The sequence below is a fragment of the Scyliorhinus torazame genome, chromosome 6 (genome assembly GCF_047496885.1).
Source record: "Scyliorhinus torazame isolate Kashiwa2021f chromosome 6, sScyTor2.1, whole genome shotgun sequence".
Taxonomy (NCBI): domain Eukaryota; kingdom Metazoa; phylum Chordata; class Chondrichthyes; order Carcharhiniformes; family Scyliorhinidae; genus Scyliorhinus; species Scyliorhinus torazame.
In genome coordinates, this window is record NC_092712.1 from 217,568,146 (window position 1) to 217,587,810 (window position 19,665).

The following is a 19,665-nucleotide window of genomic DNA, read 5'->3' on the forward strand; positions in this document are numbered from 1 at the left end:
CCGCTGGTTGTCCATCCCACACCCTCTCCCAATTCCTTACAGATATTAAAAGGTATGGACGATATCTTGGGCTCCCCTGAAACTACCCTAGTGGTGCTGTTGGTAGGCCAGGCGGCCAAATGGCAAAAAAGGATGTGGCAGCAGTGTCAACAGAGGCTCGAGGCGGCGGTCCATGTGCAGGGCCCTGCCCCACACCCTGCAGACCCTGGCGCCCAACAGGCCAGGGAGGGACCCAGAGGGGGAGGCCCACAATGGACCATGGTGTACAGGCGTTGCTGGTCTTTCAAACAAATTACGGACAGCGTGTGCCACAGGAGGTTCCGTTCCGCCACATCAAGAGGACAGTGCGGCACCTGTGCCATGTTCTCACTGACTTGGCACCACGTGGAGGAGGATGATACCCACTCCTGGTAACCCTGAAGGTCACCCCAGCCCTGAACCTCTCATCCTCAGGATCATTCCAGGGCTCGAGGGGGGACTCGTGCGGCATCTCACAAGCTACAGCTCACAATTGCATCCATGAACTCACGAATGCCCTATTTGTCAGGGCAGCGGACGATATAAACATTGACATGGACTAAGCCCAACAAGATGCCCGGCAGCAGGATTCTCTGCCATCGATGGGATGACCCAGGTCCTGAGGCTAGTAGATGGCATGCATGTTCCTTGCGCTCACCGAGCCGTCTGGGAGTGCCCCACATCAACAGGACGTGTTCCACTCCCTGAACATCCAACTCGCGTGCGACCACCACATGAAGACGTCCCAGGGAGTGTGCACGACAGCTACATCCTGGGGCAGTCGGATGTTCCCAGCCTCTCGAGGACCACCCCAGGACAGCCTATTGGCTTTTGGGGATAAGGGGTACCCAGTGAGGACCTGGCTATTGACACCGGGGACGGATATGGAAACCCGATAACCCGATACAATGAGGCCCATGCGGCCTCGCGGTGTGTCACTGAGCGGTGCATTGGACTCCTAAAGATGCGGTTCCGTTACCTCGACCGCTCTGGTGCTGCACTGCAGTACACCCCCAGAGGGTCGCCCGCTTTGCGGTTGTTTGCTGTGTCCTCCATAACCTGGCACAGCAGCGGGGCAAAACCCAGGACACGTGCGTCAAGCCTGCTGACCCCCGGGTCAAGCCCCGGTATGTCCTCTCCTGTCCTAACCCCCCCACCCCGGAATACGTGGAGGTGCACCGCAAGAACTGCACTCACTTCCGAGCTCACCTCAGTGGTGTGCTCGCCAGGTGCACGCCATTTGAAACCAGTCTGACACCCTGTCGCTGTGGATGGATGTTTTGATGGAGATCATGATTCCGAGGTAGGGGCCTGATAATGAGATACAAATGTATTCTCCTGAAATACAGCCAACCACAGACAGAGGTAGGGAACGATCACGGCAAGCTTTCACGCTAATGTAAAACGTGACTCTTCACTTCTCATGATATCTTCCGCTTCCATCACCAAACCCACCTGACGCTAAGAGGAGCGGAAAATCCCAGCCACTGTCTTTGGAAGACGATGCTGAGGGACAGGTATGTCAATGAGAAACAGCTGGGGGCATTGGTGTGAGGACAGGAAAAGGAGGCATTTCTGGTAATGCTCAGGTTACAATTGAATCAGTAACAATTGAACAAAGAGAGGGCACTCGGAGCTGGACAATTGGAGAAGGATGCTGTGGTCAAAAAAGTAGATGTGAGGGCAGCACGGTGGCGTAGTGGATAGCACTGGGACTACGGCGCTGAGGATCCGGGTTCGGCTCCTGGCCCTGGGTCACTGTCCGAGTGGAGTTTGCGTATTCTCCCCGTGTCTGCGTGGGTTTCACCCCCACAACCCAAAAGATGGGTGCCGAGGGTGTTTCACTGCACCTTCAATGCCAGTAGAACATGCGGATACCAAGCTTTGGTTCTGATGAAATTAGGCCGTATAAGGCCTGTACAATGGAGACTCGTGGACGGAGATTAATACGTACAACGACCGTATTAATGGATTCTCCATTCTGTTGAGGTCCTGCATGCGGTGATACAGTGTGTTAGGTTCTCTTTGTACAAATGAACTGTTGTAGCTTTGTATTTGTACCGGTATTCTGTAGCGAAAAAGTACTTGTGTGTGTATGGCATGGTGCCTTTTCCTTGTTGATTAATGGTAAGTGTGATTTCATAGCATTTCATAGAATTTACAGTGCAGAAGGAGGCCATTCGGCCCATCGAGTCTGCACCGGCCATTACAAAGAGCACCCTACTCAAGCCTACTTATCTACCCGATCCTGGTAACCCCATTCTCACCTCTCTTTCACCCTTCCCTTGTGACCTCCCCCAATGACCGGGAGTGCTCTGGAGGTCCTCGGCAATGCCCACCTTAGGCTGGGACATGCCCCACAGCATCTCATCAAGGTCTGCCTCGTACTGGGTAATGTCCCCCAGTGACTGGGACATGCTGTTCAGGCACTCAACCATCACCAACTAAGCCACGCACTGGACAACTCTACTCATGGTGCACCAGGATCTCCTCTGCGGTCACCACCCCAGCAGAGTTGGCCTCGGTGTCATGCATTGCCTGCGCTATCTTCTGCACCCGTAGCTTCTGGGACTCATCCAATCGGCTATGGACCTGCTGGAGGGTCGCTGACATCCCCCTCACTACCCTGGATGGTCCAGCACCGTCAGAAAAGGATCCTGCGGGAGAATGGACATGTGGTCAGTGGGAGGGATGGATCATTCTGTATGGCATTAACAGCTCACGTGTGACAGTTCATCTGGGTGGGGGCCGGTGGACCCTCACCACTGTGCCATACGCCGACCTCTATGTTGGTGATAGATCTGTCTTCGGCCACCCCGCAATCCCCAGGGCCCATTCCTTGTAGCGCATGAGATTTCTGATGTCCGGCACCCCGCCACCCGTCTGGGTCCTCTCCCATCTGTTGTGTGCCAACGTCTCCTGCGGAGACAGAGAGGGGGGCCGTCATGACGGGTTGGGGGGGCTCAGGGAGGTGGATTTCGGTGGGGGAGGTTGGGGAGATGGGCCGTATGGGAGGGGATGGGGAGTACGAGGGTGATAGGGAGTTGGGGGGAAGGGGGACAAAAGAGGGGGTGTCAGCGGCACTGCTGGACATGGATGGGCCGGGGCACGGAATGTGCTGGGCGGGGACGTGCCAGGGGCATTCTTGTAGGGGTGGGGAGCAGGGGGGAGCGCAGTCGGGGATCCAGTGCCAACCCACTTGTGCAGATCGGTGGAGGTTGTTCATCTTCTTAAGGCACCGGTCATCCTGACCACGCTCCCTGAACTGACGGCCGCTGCCACGTCCTCCCAGGCAGCACTGGCTGCCCTATGGCTGACCCACAAAACCCTTGGGGGAACAGGGCATCCGTCTGGCCTCAACCGTGTCCAATAATCTGCCCAGGTTGGCATCCCCAAATCGTGGAGCAGTTCAGAGGCATGGCTGCAAGCGGAGTGGGGTTAGCTGTGCGGGAATGGTTTAAGTGCTACTCTCTCTTGTTAGCGGGGGGCTGACGAGCGCGGTCCCATCGAATCAGCCGGCGAGACCATCACTTGCGGCGTGAAGCCCATGGGGCCTCGTTAAGTGGACCAATTAATATTTTATAGTGGTGATGGCCTCGCTGGGCCAAGCATCAGGAACCCGTGGCAAAGGGGCAGCACTGGGACTGCGGCGCTGAGGACCCGAGTTCGAATCCCGGCCCTGGGTCACTGTCCGTGTGGAGTTTGCACATTCTCCCCATGTGTGCGTGGGTTTCACCCCCACAACCCAAAGATGTGCTGGTTAGGTGCGTTGGCCGTGCTAAATTGCCCCTTAATTGGAAAAAAAATAATTGGCTACTCTAAATTTGGAAAGAAAAAAAAAGGAACCCGCGGCAGTTGTCTTAGAAACTTTTCCATTAAATCACGCCCTAAATGTGGTGGCAGGTGGGGTTTTCGCCGAGTTTCCGCTGATCGGTGGAGAGGGCGCTCACTCTTGATCTTCCGCTTGAAGACTGATGAATTACGCATTGGTGAGCTGCTAGCTGAACCATCTGGTGGGGCAGGTAACGATTCGTCTGCCCACGATTAGCTCATGGGGTCAAAGTTCCTGGTGCCATGTTTAAGCAGTGCCTAAACACACATTCACTCACTGCAGGCCAGCTGTTTGTTTTGGCCGGACAACATGTCCTCTAGGCGAAGCAAGTGACCTGCACCTCAATTCAGCTATGACTCCCTGGTGACTCCTCCTCCAGGCCATACGTGAATAGAGAGATATCCTCTTCCCAAGGGATGGAAGCAGGAGAGCAACTAGCCAGACTTCACCGGCCTGGAAGGATGTCGCCATGCAATGCAGGAAGAGGATTAATGATCTCATCTGCTCTACCAGAGTAAGTCAACCTTCTAGCCACCCGAGACTCACATTCTCATAAGAGCATTAGGCACTCTGGCTACAGTACACACAGATCTGACATACTATTTGCAGAAGAGACATCTGCACTGAATGTCTCATACACACTTTAACATCACCAGTATCTCAGGTATCATCCAGCACAAAGCACATCCCCGGCCCTGACTGGGGAGGCACAGTACATAATGCACACTTCCCAATTTCTCTTCCATACATTCTCATCACATTCCATTCCAAATGTCTTCATGCAGGCAAAGCTAGCTCACAAGAGGGAGAAATCCCAGACCAATGGGGGAATCCCCGAAATACATTTGCGAAGGAGGCAGCCAAGTTGGCTGGGGAGAACAGGGATTGCTCAAAACAGTACAGATGAACCCTCCATTTGCCGAACACATCATGACCTTCGAACTGAGCTAAATATAATGTTGGATTCGGTCTACTCAAGAACTGATTCTATCTTCTCTCTCTTCCAATCACCAGAAGGAGCAGGCCGAGACACACCTCCAGCCAACCCCTCAGTGCCAGCCCCTAGCCCACCTCATATGATGATACTGAGGACCCACTCGATGTGGAGCCATCACTGTTTTCACCAGCTACCTCCACCAGTGCAGAGACACATGGCTCAATGGGTCCCAGATCTAGATTAGGCTCGGGGTCACTATCTGGAGAACACCTCACAAACACATCTCCCCAGCAACTGGCAGGCAGTGACAGCCCATGTCTCTGACACTTGGACGTCTGCTGGAGAACATGCCTTTGTTGGGTCCAAGTCAGATGATGAGCCTTTGCAATTGGCCATTGCACACATGTTGGAGATGCAGAGACAGGCTTGGGAATATCATGAATAATGTCCGCGGTAGTCATCAGACTGGAATGAAGGATGGAGGAGTCTATCAGTGTTCTCTCCGATGTTGTGGCTCTGGCATGCCTTGGGGTCTCCATGGGAAAGGTGGTGGCTGCGTTGGAGACCACGGTCCAACAGTTTCTGCAAGACTGCGGATGGGTGTCCGCAGTGGTTATCACTGCTGCCTCACAGCTCCAGGGACCCGGGTTCAATTCCAGCCTCGGGTGACTGGCTGTGTGCACCTTCTTCCCGTGTCTGCGTGGGTTTCCTCCTGGAGCTCCGGTTTCCTCCCACAGTCCAAAAGATGTGCAGGTTAGGTGGATTGGTGGGTTGCTAAATTGCCCCTTAGTGGCCAAAAGTTTAAGTGGAGTTACTGGGTTATGCGGATAGGGTGGAGGCATGGGCTTAAGTAGGGTGCTCTTTCCAAGGGCTGGTGCAGACTCGATGGGCCAAACGGTCTCCTTCTGCACTGTAAATTCTGTGATTCTATGATTTGCACACAGACCTGCACTCCATCGCTCTATGCATAGATAGGACCCATCTGTGGCTGGGCAAGAAGGGGATAAAGTTAAGAAATTATGATTGGACACTGGTGTCACGGATGTTCATTTACTGTGTATATAATACAGCTTTGTAAATACAATTTGACTTTATGGCCCAATGCCTCAGAATGTTCTATCCTCTTGCTTGTGTTTCTGTGTGCTGCCCTATTTCAAGGGTGACCTCAGCTCCCACTCTTCCATCATGCCCCTCAGACTCATGTTGTGTTTAGCAAAGTCTTGTTAGTCACTCGCATCTTGTGGCAGCTGAGAGAGATGTGTCGAGCCAGAGCCTGAAAGTACATGCAGGTACAGAAATGCTCCTTTAAGTCTTGCAGCACATGGTTGAGTTGTGTGTGCTCCTGTGTCTTAGAGGCTGACCTCTGATGTTGTACCATCAGCACTGAACTGTGTCCCTTGTGAGTGTGAATGTACACATCCTGAAAGCATTATGTGCACTGTACCAAGTCCAATTCTAGGTAGCTGCTGAAAGTGTCACATGCGTGGCCAAGACTACACAATGTACAGTTGACAAAGGGTGCGCACTGGCGTGCTGCCTTTCACACCGCACAGACACCACGTGCAGCATTGGGTGCCGACCTTTCCAACACTGATCCCTTCATTATGTTTGAGGGTTACAGTCACGGGCTGAATGATAAGCTTTCTGGAGATGTTAATCTTATGAAAGGACTTCCTGGTCTCTTCCAAGGCTCTAATGGGCAGGAGAAATGTGCACGTCACCATGTGTGGACCTTACTCCCCCAGATCGTAGTGGCAATCAGCACGGCATGGACACGTCTTCCGGGTCCCGCCACTGCAATGGCATCCTCACATGGGAAGTCTACATATTGGCCCTCTTCAGTTTTTGGCCCTCCAAGTCATCTGAGGAAATCTCTGCCCCTTCCATGTCTCCCCCGGGAAAGGGATCTCCTCTTTGACTTATTCAACTCCTAATTGACCGCAAATCCTCTCCATCACAAAGAACATTCTTTCCACATGTGTATACATGTGTAGCCTCTTAGCTGTTGAAACATTCACCTATGTTTTTATTACCTCCACATTCAACAATTCAAATTTCTGTTCGGACCAGTATTCTTAATTCCCCGTCGTTACTGTCTTCTCGTTCTGTTGGCTGGCCTCTAAGCCGTCACCTTCATAAACTTCAAATCATCCAAAATTTTGGGGCCGAATTCTCCATTTCATAATGCCGGAAGCATGAACAGGCGAAGAATCGAATAAAATTTAAATATTGAGGCTTGCTGGGGGATGGCTGTCCGGGCCGGGGGCAGTAGCAAGGAGGGACTTGGTGCCAAGTCCATTGAGTCGGAGTGTCCCGCTCAGGATCGGGGTGGACTGGCTCAGAACGCCATTGCTACAGTCTATCTTTTAAACCTATCCATGTGGTGCTCCTTACAGGCTCCTGACTATTCACTATGCTGGGTGCTGTCTGTGTCCTTTAAATGCTCAGAGAGCCTCTGGTCATCCAGGAGCCCAGCCAAGCTGCCCATCTGGACACTCTCGTACCCCAGCCGTTTCATCAAAGGGAAGGGTGTGGCCAAGCTCAATCAGGGGCCCACCAGGTGTTGGCACTCCACAGAAGCACTGCCCACTGCAGAGGAAGCAGGGGAACAGCAGAGCTCACCTTAACCAGAGGTCACCTGCACCATGGCCTTTGGAGCCCTCCCTGCTTAGCTCCCCCTCTCAGGGCAGAGGCCTCATCAGTGACCCCCCCCCCACCCCTCCAGATCACCAGTTGTCTTCGCCTGCTGAGAATGGCAGTGCTGACTGCCTCTGCCACCACCCCCAGGTGGTGTTCAGAGGGCAGGTGTGAGTCACTCTGGGTAAGGGGATGCCCAACCTCTCCTCACTGATATGGACCTCAGACTCCCGACGTCAGGGAGCAGGTCTTCTATGAGCCATCTCTGTGGTTGTAGTGAGTGTGCGGTAAGTGGAGCGCTTAAAAACAGCTCCAGCTGCCAGGCTCTATTGCACAGCTAGCCCATTTACACATCCTGACTCGCTTACCAATTAGCGCCCCAAACGGGAATGCGAATCGCATGCAATTCTGTCCCGATGGCAACACTTAGGGTGGGATTCCCCATTTGGCTGATGCCAAATTGTGAAACATGATTGGGCGGAGAATAGGTTCCAATGTGGCGATGTGCTGAGCGGATGCACATCAGGTGGCTCTCCTCCAGTTGGACCCAACATCGCGAATTTCTTTGGGTTTTGGCCCAAAAAGCCACCTAAAACTCCCCCAAGACGAGGGGGAAGGAAGATGCCAACAAACAGCAGTTCGAAGGGACGACGAGCAGGCAGAGGCAGAAGCGGAGGAAAGGGGCACTGACCAGTGGCCCCATGAGGCAAGGCGGAGGCCCAGACGAACCAGGAGAGGGGAAGATCGGCGACCCGATCGGCAGAGCAGGAGCGGACAACGACATCCCCACTCCCCACACAGGGGGACGAGTGGAGGAGCGTTTAAAAAAAAGAACTGACCGCTATGAAGGAAGCAATCAAAATGGAGTTCCAGGTGTCATGATATCCACATTAACATTTCATGGTGCAATCACACACACACACTGATGGACAGGTAGATGGACCAACCAACACAACATCGCAGCCAATCACCAGGGAGAGCACACGCACTATAAAACAGGATACACCACAGTTCCCGTTCATTCTACCAGGAGATAGGTCAGAGCACAAAGCTCACAGCGTGCCACTCGGACATAGACCATGTGCTGAGTGCCTCACTAAGATAGTGCTAGGGCTGGGTCCACAGGTTAGCTGGTGAAGTACGAACCACAGCCAGAAGTTAATAGTTATTATTGTACAGAATAATAAAACAGAGTTTTACCATCTACAACCATGTTGGTTCGTTTGTGTATCGGAACACCCAACATGACACCAGGTGGTGGTGAAGGAGGTGGTGACGGAGCGATAGCCGCATTTTAGCACACGATAGTCAGGCTGCGTCAGAAGATGGAGGCCCAGGAGAAGATGATCCTGTACCTAGAGAAGATGACAACAGACCAGAGTGACAGGATCGTGGCTCTTGAGGCCGAGGTGAAGAGGTTGGTGGCGGCCCAGGGGAGCTTAAAGGGGAAGGTCGAGGACCAGGAGAAGAGGTCCAGGCGGCAAAATGTCCGAAGGGGATTGAGGGAAGGGACCCAACGGGTTACATTGCCCAAATGTTTGACAACTTAGTTGAGAGGGAAAGCTTGCCAAACCTCCCCGACCGACTGGCACAGCAGCACAGTGGTTAGCACTATGGCTTCACAGCACCAGAATCCCAGGTTCGTTTCCCGGCTTGGGTCACTGTCTGCACGTTCTCCCCGTGTCTGCGTGGGTTTCTTCCGGGTGCTCCAGTTTCCTCCCACAAGTCCCGAAAGACGTGCTTTTGGATAATTTGGACATTCTGAATTCTCCCTCCGTGTACCCGAACAGGTGCCAGAATCTGGCGACAAGGGGCTTTTCACAGTAACTTAATTGCAGTGTTAATGTAAGCCTATTTGTAACAATAAAGATTATTATTATTATTTAAAACTTTCGGCGCGCTGCTCCTTCCTCAGATTCACCCGAGGAAGAAGCTCCGAAAGCTAGTGACATCGAAACAAACCTGTTGGACTTTAACCTGGTGTTGTAAGACTTCGTACTGTGCTCACCCCAGTCCAACGCCGGCATCTCCACATCATATTTAAAACTTGACAGAGCACACAGGTTGCTCCGGCCCAAACCCGAAACTGTGGAGCAGCCTAGAGTGATAATTGCAAAACTGCACCGACTCCAGGACCGGGAAAATATTCCGGAGGTGGGCCCAACAGACAAAGTCGTTCTCGTCGAAAGGGCACTGAATCAGGGTCTATCAAGGCTTTGGGGCGGATCTGCCAAAAAAGAGGGCCGAATTTACAGAACTTAGCGCTCCACATGGAGGCTGGACACGGACCTCCTGGCCGATAAGGCCTTCTGCCTGAAAACATCGCGGGCCATAGGCGTTAGTAACAATCAAAACGGGGAGGTCTCACCCTCCACGTTCTGGGAGGCTCTGAAGGCCATCATCAGAGGAGAGGTCGTAGCTTACAAGGCATGCAGAGATGGGGAAGAGAGGGCGGCCAGGAAGCAGCTGGTCAACTCCATCTTGGAGATCGACAGAAAGTACACCGAGGTCCCGACCTTAGAGCTGCTGGTGGAGAGGAAATGGACTTTAACCTGCTATCCACCAGGAAACAGTGCACCAACTCCACCAGACACTGGGAACCTTCTATGAACCTACTGGCTCACCAGCTGAGAAAGCAGGCAGCCACGAGGGCAATAGCACAAGTAAAGAATAGCAGAAGCAGACAGGTAGCAGCACCAAAAGAGGTCAACCAAGCATTCGAGACCTTCTATCGAGGGTTGTAGACCTCCGAGCCCCCCAACGGGGACACGGGGATGAAACAGTTCCTCGACGGTCTGGAACTACTAGTTGTGGAGGAAGACGGGGAGGCGGGGAGGGGCGGGGGGTGGGGGGGTGGAAGCACTAATAGATTTGGGAGAAATCATGGATAGCATCAGCTCTATGCAGGCGGGGAAGGCGTCGCGACCCCATGGGTTCCCAGCCCTGGCCCCACACCTAAGGGACATGTTCGCAGACTCACTGGCAAGGGGCACTTTGCCTCCTATGCTGGCGCACAGATTATATAGACCCATTTCGCTGCTAAATGTAGACGCGAAACTACTCGCAAAGATCTTGGCCAAAAGGCTGGAAAGCTGAGTACCAAGAGAGCACCAGAGGTGATCGTCTCCCTGGACGCAGAAAAGGCCTTCGACAGAGTCAAATGGAACTACCTCCTCGAGGTACTGGAACGATTTGGGCTAGGAGCGGGATTCACCGCCTGGGTGAGACTCCTATACAACGCTCCAAAGCGTTTGAACCAACACCACCAGCTCTGAATACTTCCAACTGCACAGAGGCACAAGACAAGGATGCCCGTTGTCCCCGCTCTCGTTCGCGGCAGCAATTGAACCCCTGGCGATAGCCCTGCGGGACGCGGAAAGCTGGAAGGGCAGACAGAGAGCATAGAGTCTCACTCAATGCGGATGATCTGCTCCTGTATGTCTCAAAGTCACAGAAAGGACTGAAGGCAATCATGCAGATCCTGAAAGAGTTCGGAACCTTCTCGGGTTACAAACTCAACCTGGGCAAAAGTGTGGCATTCCCAGTGAACCCATACTACGGAGAGGCAGAGCTGGTGAGGCTCCTGTTTAAAATAGCCCAAAACAGATTCTGATACCTGGTGATCCAAATAGCCAGAGACTGGACACAGATCCACAAGTGGAACCCGACTAGCCTGTGGAGACAGTTAAAAAGGACCTACGGACGTGGGGCGCACTCCCACTCTCCCTTGCAAGGAGAGTGCAGACGATCAAGATGAATGTGCTTCCAAGGTTCCCCTTCCTGTTTAGATCCATACTGATCTTCATCCCCAAGGCCTTAAGAGTGAGGGTTTGGGTACACAAACCCAATTCAGAGTGAGTGCAGATGGAGGCGGCCTCCTGCAAGGGGGCGACCCTCCGGACCTTGGCTACAGTAGCACTACCATCTCCCTCAGCAAAATACACATCAAGCCCAGTGGTAGCGGCGGTTACACTGAAAACGTGGGCCCAATTAAGACAGCACTTCGGACTGACTAGGAGTCCCCCATGGCCCCCATTTGCGGCAACCATAGATTCCACCCAGCTATGCTAGACACCACTCTTAAAAAATGGATACGGGACAGAGGCACACTGCCAGTTAGGGACTTTTACGTCGGGCACAGACTGGCGACACTGGATGAACTGACGGAGGAATGGGAACTGCCGACAGGGCAGGAAATGAGACACCTCGGCAAAGACTCTGTAGGGTACCCCTGGGCCCCGGAGTCCACACTCTTCGAGGACCTGATAAATGCAGACAGTAAAGATGGGGGAATTCTGTGGGAAAATGTATGGACAGCTACTGGACAGAGCCCGAACACCACTGGGCAAGACCAGATGGAAATGGGAGGATGAACTAGGGACAGAAGTGGGGTGGGGACTCTGAAACGAAGCACTGAGCAGGGCCAACACTACCTCCTCCTGCACAAGGCTCAGCCTCATGCAGCTCAAAGTGGTGCACAGAGCACACCTAACCAGAACCCGAATGAGCAGGTTCTTCCCGGAGGTGGAGGATAAACGTGAATGGTGCCAGGGGGGCCAACCACACCCACATGTTTTGGGCTTCTCCCAAACTTGCAGTGTCCTGGACAGCCTTCTCCGAGGCAATGTCGAAGGTTGTCGAGTGAGGGTGAAGCCATGCCCAAACATGGCAATCTTTGGGGTATTGGAGCAGCCAGAGCTACACATGGGGAAGGGGGCCAACGCCCGAGCTTTCGCTTCTCTAATGGCACGCCGAAGAATCCTGCTCGGCTGGCGATCGGCAGCACCACCCAAAGCTGCGGACTGGCTTGCTGACCTTTTGGAATTTCTCCACCTGGAGAAGATTAAATATGCTATCCGAGAGTCGGACGAAGTCTTCCTAAATGCATGGGGGCAGTTCATCGACCTGTTCCAGAACTTTTTCGAGGCCAGCAACAATGAATAGATCGTGAAACAGGAAAGTTAGAGAGAAAAGACAGAGGAAAAAGAAAAGAAAGACAAGGAGGAAACATAGGAACTTGCAACCCGGGTTGGGGGGGGGAAGAAGAGAACAGGCTGGAGAGGCATAAAAGAGACAACGCGGGAGGGAGGGGGGGGGAGCAATCCCCCTTCCCCCAGTCACAGGGGAAACACGGCCGAAGCCGACAGGGGAAGAAAAGAGGGGTGAAGAGTAGAGGAAAGGGGGGGGGGGGAAACAACCCCCTGACCAACCAGGGGGGACACAAGGGGGGAGGGGGGGAGGGATTGCATGGTGAGCCAGATGGTGGCAGACTGTATATGGGAAAACTCAAGGGAAGGAAAAGACAAATCTTTCTGTATGGTACAGTGAATGAACACGACCAGCAATGTACATAATTGTTTATAATTCTTGAAAATACCAATAAAAAGATGTTTTAAAAAAATAATCTGCCACCCCTTAGCCTAAAGCTATGGCCTCTCATTCTAGAATGTCCAACAAGAGGAAACATCTGCTCTACATATACCCTGTCAATCCCCTTTAGCATCTTCTATACATCAGTTAGATGCAGTCATCCTTCTGTTTTTAAAGGCAATCTGTCCCTCTTGGAGGGAAGCTGCAATAAAGTACAGGAGGCTGATGATTTTTTCTGTAATTGTAAACAAGCAAAATGGAACACCAGGACAGAGAAAGGGTTATAGGATCTAGGATATAGCACTGGACACAATAATGGTTTAAGCGGACATGAGAAGAAAGTTCAGGGAGCCAGGAGGCCTTCAAGGAACACCCTTAGAAGGGATTTGGAGCAGATGGCCAGGTAGGTCAATTCATGATATCTGGCCCCAAGGAGCTAGAAATCTAATGACCTTATGAGGATAATTCAGTTCAGTGAATACAGCTCCATGTGACATCTGTAACCAACTGCGCCACCAATCTCTCACTGGTCAGTTCACACCCACATTATTCAGCCATCAGGACTCCCTGGCACTCAAGAGCTCATTAACACCAGATGCTCAACCACACCCTGACACACCTACACAGCTTCAAACCTCACACCACCTCTTGCTGGCTTCACATACCGTCAGCTATTCATCCCAGGGGCAGCAAGGTGGCGCAGTGGTTAGCACTGCAGCCTCACGACTCCGAGGTCCCAGGTTCGATCCTGGCTCAGGGTCATTGTCCGTGTGGAGTTTGCCCATCCTCCCCGTGTTTGTGTGGGTTTCGCCACCCCACAACCCAAAGAGGTGCAGGGTAGGTGGATTGGCCACGCTAAATTGCCCCTTAATTGGAAAAACTGAAATTTATTTTAAAAAACAGCTATTCATCGCAGGTAGGCACAGCAATCAAACAGCGCTACACAACCACTGACCCTCTCTCACAGGATAAGGTGGCACACAATAGAAAGGAGCAGAGAAGAACAGGTGTGGACAAGGATGCCTGCCCTCCTTTAACACATAGAGGAGGTGGTTCTCTGCATCATGGGATTGGCTGCAACAGAGTACATGGCACCCAGCATCACTGAGAACATTGAAAATGATGGGATATTCCTGCTTTATTCCCCTTCTTAACCTTATCCTGTTATGTGGTCTGATGAGCCAATTGTTGATGGTGTGACTATGGACACCTTATGACAACATCTTCAGAAGTAGAAAAGGGAACAAAGCATAGCACTGATGAAGAGGCCATTCTACTTGATTTGACACTCACAGCCATTAACTCAGATACTGGCACTGCATATCCTTAGCAAGCTAGTGTAGAGTTGGGATCCGTTTGGCAGCTTACCTGACGACAAGATTGCAGATGGGTTCTGCTGCAGGGGTCAGATGAGGACCATGAAGGATCAGCACTGATGGATATGTACACTGAGATGCTGGGTGCATTAGGAAGCATACCAGGCAGCCTCCTGCCACTGTCAAGGAGCATGGAAGAGTCTGGCATCAAGTTGTCAGAGGGTATTGTGCAGAACGTTCACTCTCCACAGCCTCTGCTCCATCTCAGTGTCATACTGTCGGCCCAGAAGCATTGGGACTGCAGCCCCCATGCTTAGTACAGCATTTGTGTGGACAGCTCACTAAATCTGCTGCTCTCCCTTCGAAGGTGCAGCATCACTCTCTGGCAAATCCAGGAACTCACCACAGCATGTTCAGAAACAATGATTTTCCAATAGCAGAGGTTCTGCAAGTAGGGTGCCTGTCCCTTTAAATAATGTTAATGCTGAGTGTCACGCTGATGGGATTTGTGCATGAGTAATTCCATCGAACATACAAATTAAGAGCAGGAGTAGGCTACTCGGCCCCTCGAGCCTGCTCCAGCATTCAATAAGATTGGGTTAATCTGATTGTAACTTCAACCCCACATTCCTGCCTACCCTCAAAATGCCTTTCACCCCCTTGCTTATCAAGAATCCATCTAGCTCTGCCTTAAAAATATTCAAAGACTCAGCTTCCACTGCCTTTTGAGGAAGAGGGTTCCAGAGACTCACAACCCTCTGAGAGAAACAAATTTCTCCTCATCTCGGTTTTAAATGAGTGACTCTCTCATTTTTAAAGTGATCCTTAGTTCTAGATTCTCCAACAAGAGGAAACATCTGCTCCGTTTCCACCCTGTCAATACCCCTTAGGATCATAAAGGTTTTGATCAAGTTCCCACTTACTCTTCTAAACTCTAGTGAACTGGACTGAAGGTAAGCATGCAGGTACAGCAGGCGGTAAAGAATGCAAATCGTATGTTGGTCTTCATAGCGAGAGGATTCGAGTACAGGAGCAGGGCTGTCTTGCTGCAATTATACAGGGCCTTAGTGAGGCCACACCTGGAATATTGTGTGATGTTCTGTTCTCCCCATCTGAGGAAGGATGTTCTTGCTCTCGAGGAAATGCAGTGAAGGTTTACCATGCGGATTCTTGGGTTGACGGGACTCATGTATGAGGAGAGATTGAATCGGTTTTGATTGTACTCGCTGGAGTTCAGAAGGATATGGGGGGATCGCATAGAAATCTATAAACTTCTAACAGGACTAGACAGGGTAGATGTAGGAAGGATGTTCCTGATGATGGATGTGTCACAGGGGTCACAGTCTGAGGATACAGTGCAGACCATATAGGACAGAGAAGAGAACTTTCTTCACCCAGAGAGTGATTGGCCTGTGGAATTCATTATCACAGGAAATAGTTGAGGCCAAAACATGTATGTTTTCAAGAAGCAGTTAGATATAGCACTTTGGGCGAAGGGGATCAAAGGATCTGGGGGGAAAGCGGGCGGGATTAGACTATTGAGTTGGATGATCAGCTGTGATCATTCTGAATGGCTGAGCAGGCTCGAACGGCCAAATGGTCTCCTCCTGCTCCTATTTTCTATGTTTCTAATACAAACCTAACTTCTCCAACCTTTCCTCATAAGACAACCTACTCATTCCTTTTTTGTTTTGTTTTTCTAAAATTTAGAGTATCCAATTATTTTTTTTGCAATTAAGGGGCAATTTAGTGTGGCCAATCCACCTAACCTGCACAATTTTTGGGTTGTGGGCTGAAACCCACGCAGACATGAGGAGACTGTGCAAACTCCACACGGACAGTGACCCAGGGCCGGGATTCGAATTTGGGTCCTCAGCGCCGCAGTTCAAGTGCTATCCACTGCGCCACATGCCGCCCCAACCTACCCATTCCTGGTATAGAATTATAGAAGCATAGAATTTACAGTGTAGAAGGTGACCATTTGGCCATTGAGTGTACACCTTCCCTTGAAAGAACACCCTACTTAAGCCCAAAAATCCAACCTAATCTTTGGACACTAAGGGGCAATTTAGCGTGGCCAATCCACCTAACCTGCACATCTTTGGACAGTCGGGGGAAACCCGAGCACCCGGAGGTATTAGTCAAGTAAATCTTCTCTGAACTGCTTCTAATGCTGCCCAAACCAAAAGGACTTTTTAAAGACAAGAAAAGACATTGACTAAAGATAGCTGCCACAAGTCACTTACAATTCGAACACTGCAATTTTAATTGAGACATGTAAAATGCTTTAAAATGCAAGGCCACATTCTAATGTGAGCCCTCAAGGGAGTGTGAAGAGAGAGATAATTCCTATTCCAGACACCCATCAAAACTCATGATTGTCGATGGAAAAGGCTTTAAAATGCACAGTTCTGAATATTGGAACAATGGCTGCCATAGCCAGACCCGCCATAGACAGACCCACCCAAACCCCTTGGAAATAAACAATGGGTGAAGTATAACAGGGTAGGTTGCAGATCCTGAAGAGAGACTTTTGCAAGAGACTTCAGCAAAAGAGAAAGGCTGAAGATTTTTCTCTCTTGGAACGAGTAAATTAACTGGTTCAAAAAGGTAACTTCCCAGAAATCTACCAATAAATCATCTGACTGCATCCAAGAAACTAACTAACCTAAATTGGCTGCAATATTCAGCAATCTACGCCTGAAGGACAATCAAAGAATACTTAACCGTATACTCTCTTACTTTTTTATTATTGACGCTTCTAACTTTCCTTATTTCTGATACTTGTGTGTGTTTGTCTTTATTTCTTTTTGCCTTGGGTTTAATGACTATTAAACTTGCTCTTTCTTATTTTATTGGCTCCTTATTAAATATTAAATACATTTGGATTTGCAAAAGGCATATCCTTATGAAAAATACATTTAAACATTTGTTCTGATCAACAGAGATGACTGGATATGGGGGGAGCCTGTTCACTGCTTCTAATCTGGTCATAACATGGGTACTCTTGTCGCTGAAATCTTGATCTTTGGTGAGGAAAAAGTGAATTCATCCAGAGGAATTGTGTGGTTCATATTTGGAAGTTGGATGTCATATCAGCCAGTAGGGTTGAGTGATGTCATGATAGCACCACATCACATGTTTCTGACAAGTGCCCTTCTTGACACTGTGCCTGAAGCAGCTTGTAGTGTTGTGTGCAACCCAAGTTAGTCATACGGCTTCTGTACAACATCTCCACTGGTGCAATGGATCCAAATTTCATGCCTGCAGTGTCTGGGCTGGGGACAAGGGAAGAATTAATCATGCAAATCTCTCCTCAATAATTTGCTGCCACAGCTCTGGCAGTTCACTTTATTCCAAGGCCATGCTCTTATTTTTGCTTCCTCCAACCTTTTATCCCCTTCTGCATTTTCCTGCTTCACTTCTTCATCCTCGAGAATCATGAGTCATTTGCTGAAAGGATAGCACTTGTCCCCAGCAAGACAGTCTGCCACTCAATGCTCTGGGTAGGACAAAGCAGTTAATGAGGACTAGCAGTTTGTAAATATAAGGCTACTGCCAGGAAACCGGTCGTAGACCTGTTTGATTTTCTGCCTGTGTTCATGAGTATGTTGCATATTGGCTTAATGGAAGCTCTACTTGTTTAGAAATGGTGCTGATTACTAATGGGCTATGGCCATGCAATCAATGATGTCCTGTTCCGTAGGAATCCAGTTACACAGGGAAATCCTAGTGCTCCTTCTTCTGATTGTCAGCCTCCATGAGGAAAATAATGAACGACTGTCATCTCACAAACAATGCATCAGTGGCCCGTTGGACTGCCATTTACACCAATAACTGATGCCTACAAGTTGCTCATGTCACCAGAAACAGTTTGGACAGCATTCGCACCTGATCACCCTGGCATGCCATCTTTCCTGCAATAACATGTCAATGATGACTTGCTGCATTTCTGGAGAACATTTCCGGGAATGGCAGAATACTACAATGGCTGTGAATGATACTTGATTGCCCAATTACCAGCAATGAGTTGCACTGTCAACACAGACATTGTAAAAAATAAAACAGCTTAGACAGAGTAATGAACCTCAAACAGATTGGGCTGCTGGTTCAGATGACATCCATCCAATGGCAGATAAACAGATGTGACATGGACTTTGAAAGCTTGTTTGCCTTTATCTTAACAGCTTCCTAACACTGGAGATTGTTCCCTTGGATTGAAAGGATACTCATGTAGTTTGAATTTTGATTTTCAAGCAAAGCATAATGGATCCATATTTGATAAATGGTTTAACGTAGATACATGTGAGTGGATTTATGCAATGTACAGGTCCAACAATAGGTATATTTACATCTGGAGGGTACAAAACTGAATTCCATTCAATAAAGTTTTCATTTTGGTGAAGTACAGAAATCTTTTGAGGTTGACAACCAATACAATGAAATGAAAGTCAAAGGAAATAGGCATTAGATTGCTGGCCAGGACATTTCAACATAAAACAAAACACACCAATCTGTCCATCTCTAGTCTCCATTTAGAATACGGTTATCAGTTTTGATCCACTTACATTGTGGGTAATATAACAGCACAGGGAAAGGTTCACAGGAGGGCCACAATGATACACAGCTGTTACTCACCTTAAAGCACCATTGTTACACAGATAGACTTAGAAAGCAGTGTCTGTTTAGTTTACAGATGCTTTGGCTCCAGGGCGATCTGATACAGGTGTTAAAAATAATGGAGAGACTAGACTATGTTGATGTTGACAGATTATTTCAATTAGTTAGATTAGGGAGAACCAGAGGCCATGTGTATGAGTTACTTGAGGGCAGAGAGAGGTTAGATGTCAGGCGGTTCCACTTTTCCCAGAGAATAATACACCTATAATCAAGTGCCCTGGGTGGCACAGTAGCACAGTGGTTAGCACTGTTGCTTCACAGCACCAGGGACCCAGGTATGATTCCCGGCTTGGGTCACTGTCAGTGAGGAGTCTGCACGTTCTCCCAGTGGCTGTGTGGGTTTCCTCCTGGTGCTCCGGTTTCCTCCCACAAATCCCGTGCTTGTTAGGTGAATTGGACATTCTGAATTCTCCCTCAGTGTACCCGAACAGGCGCCGTTGTGTGGCAACTAGGGGATTTTCACAGTAACTTCATTGCAGTGTTAATGTAAGCCTAATTGTGACAATAATAAAGATTATTATTATTATCCAGTGAGTGTCACATACGCTTGAAAGAGAATTGGACGAGTTTCTGGATGGGGCAGAGATTGCATCATGCAAAGCAGGTGGAATAATAAGTAATATAAATGATGCTCAATTTAATCTCCTGGATTACTTTTAATTGCTTTTAGGGGGAGGAGAACACAATTTCCAGATTTTGTTTTCTTAAATCAGCCTTGGATTTTAATCTTTATTTTGCTGCTCTTGGATTTGGTGGTTGCAGTCTGTTGTGAATCATAATGCTTAAGGTGTCATAACTGTGTGATGAAGTCTTGATAGATCTGGTGATCTTCTCTTGTAAACCTTTGCATGTTCTAATGAGTTAGTCAGACATTG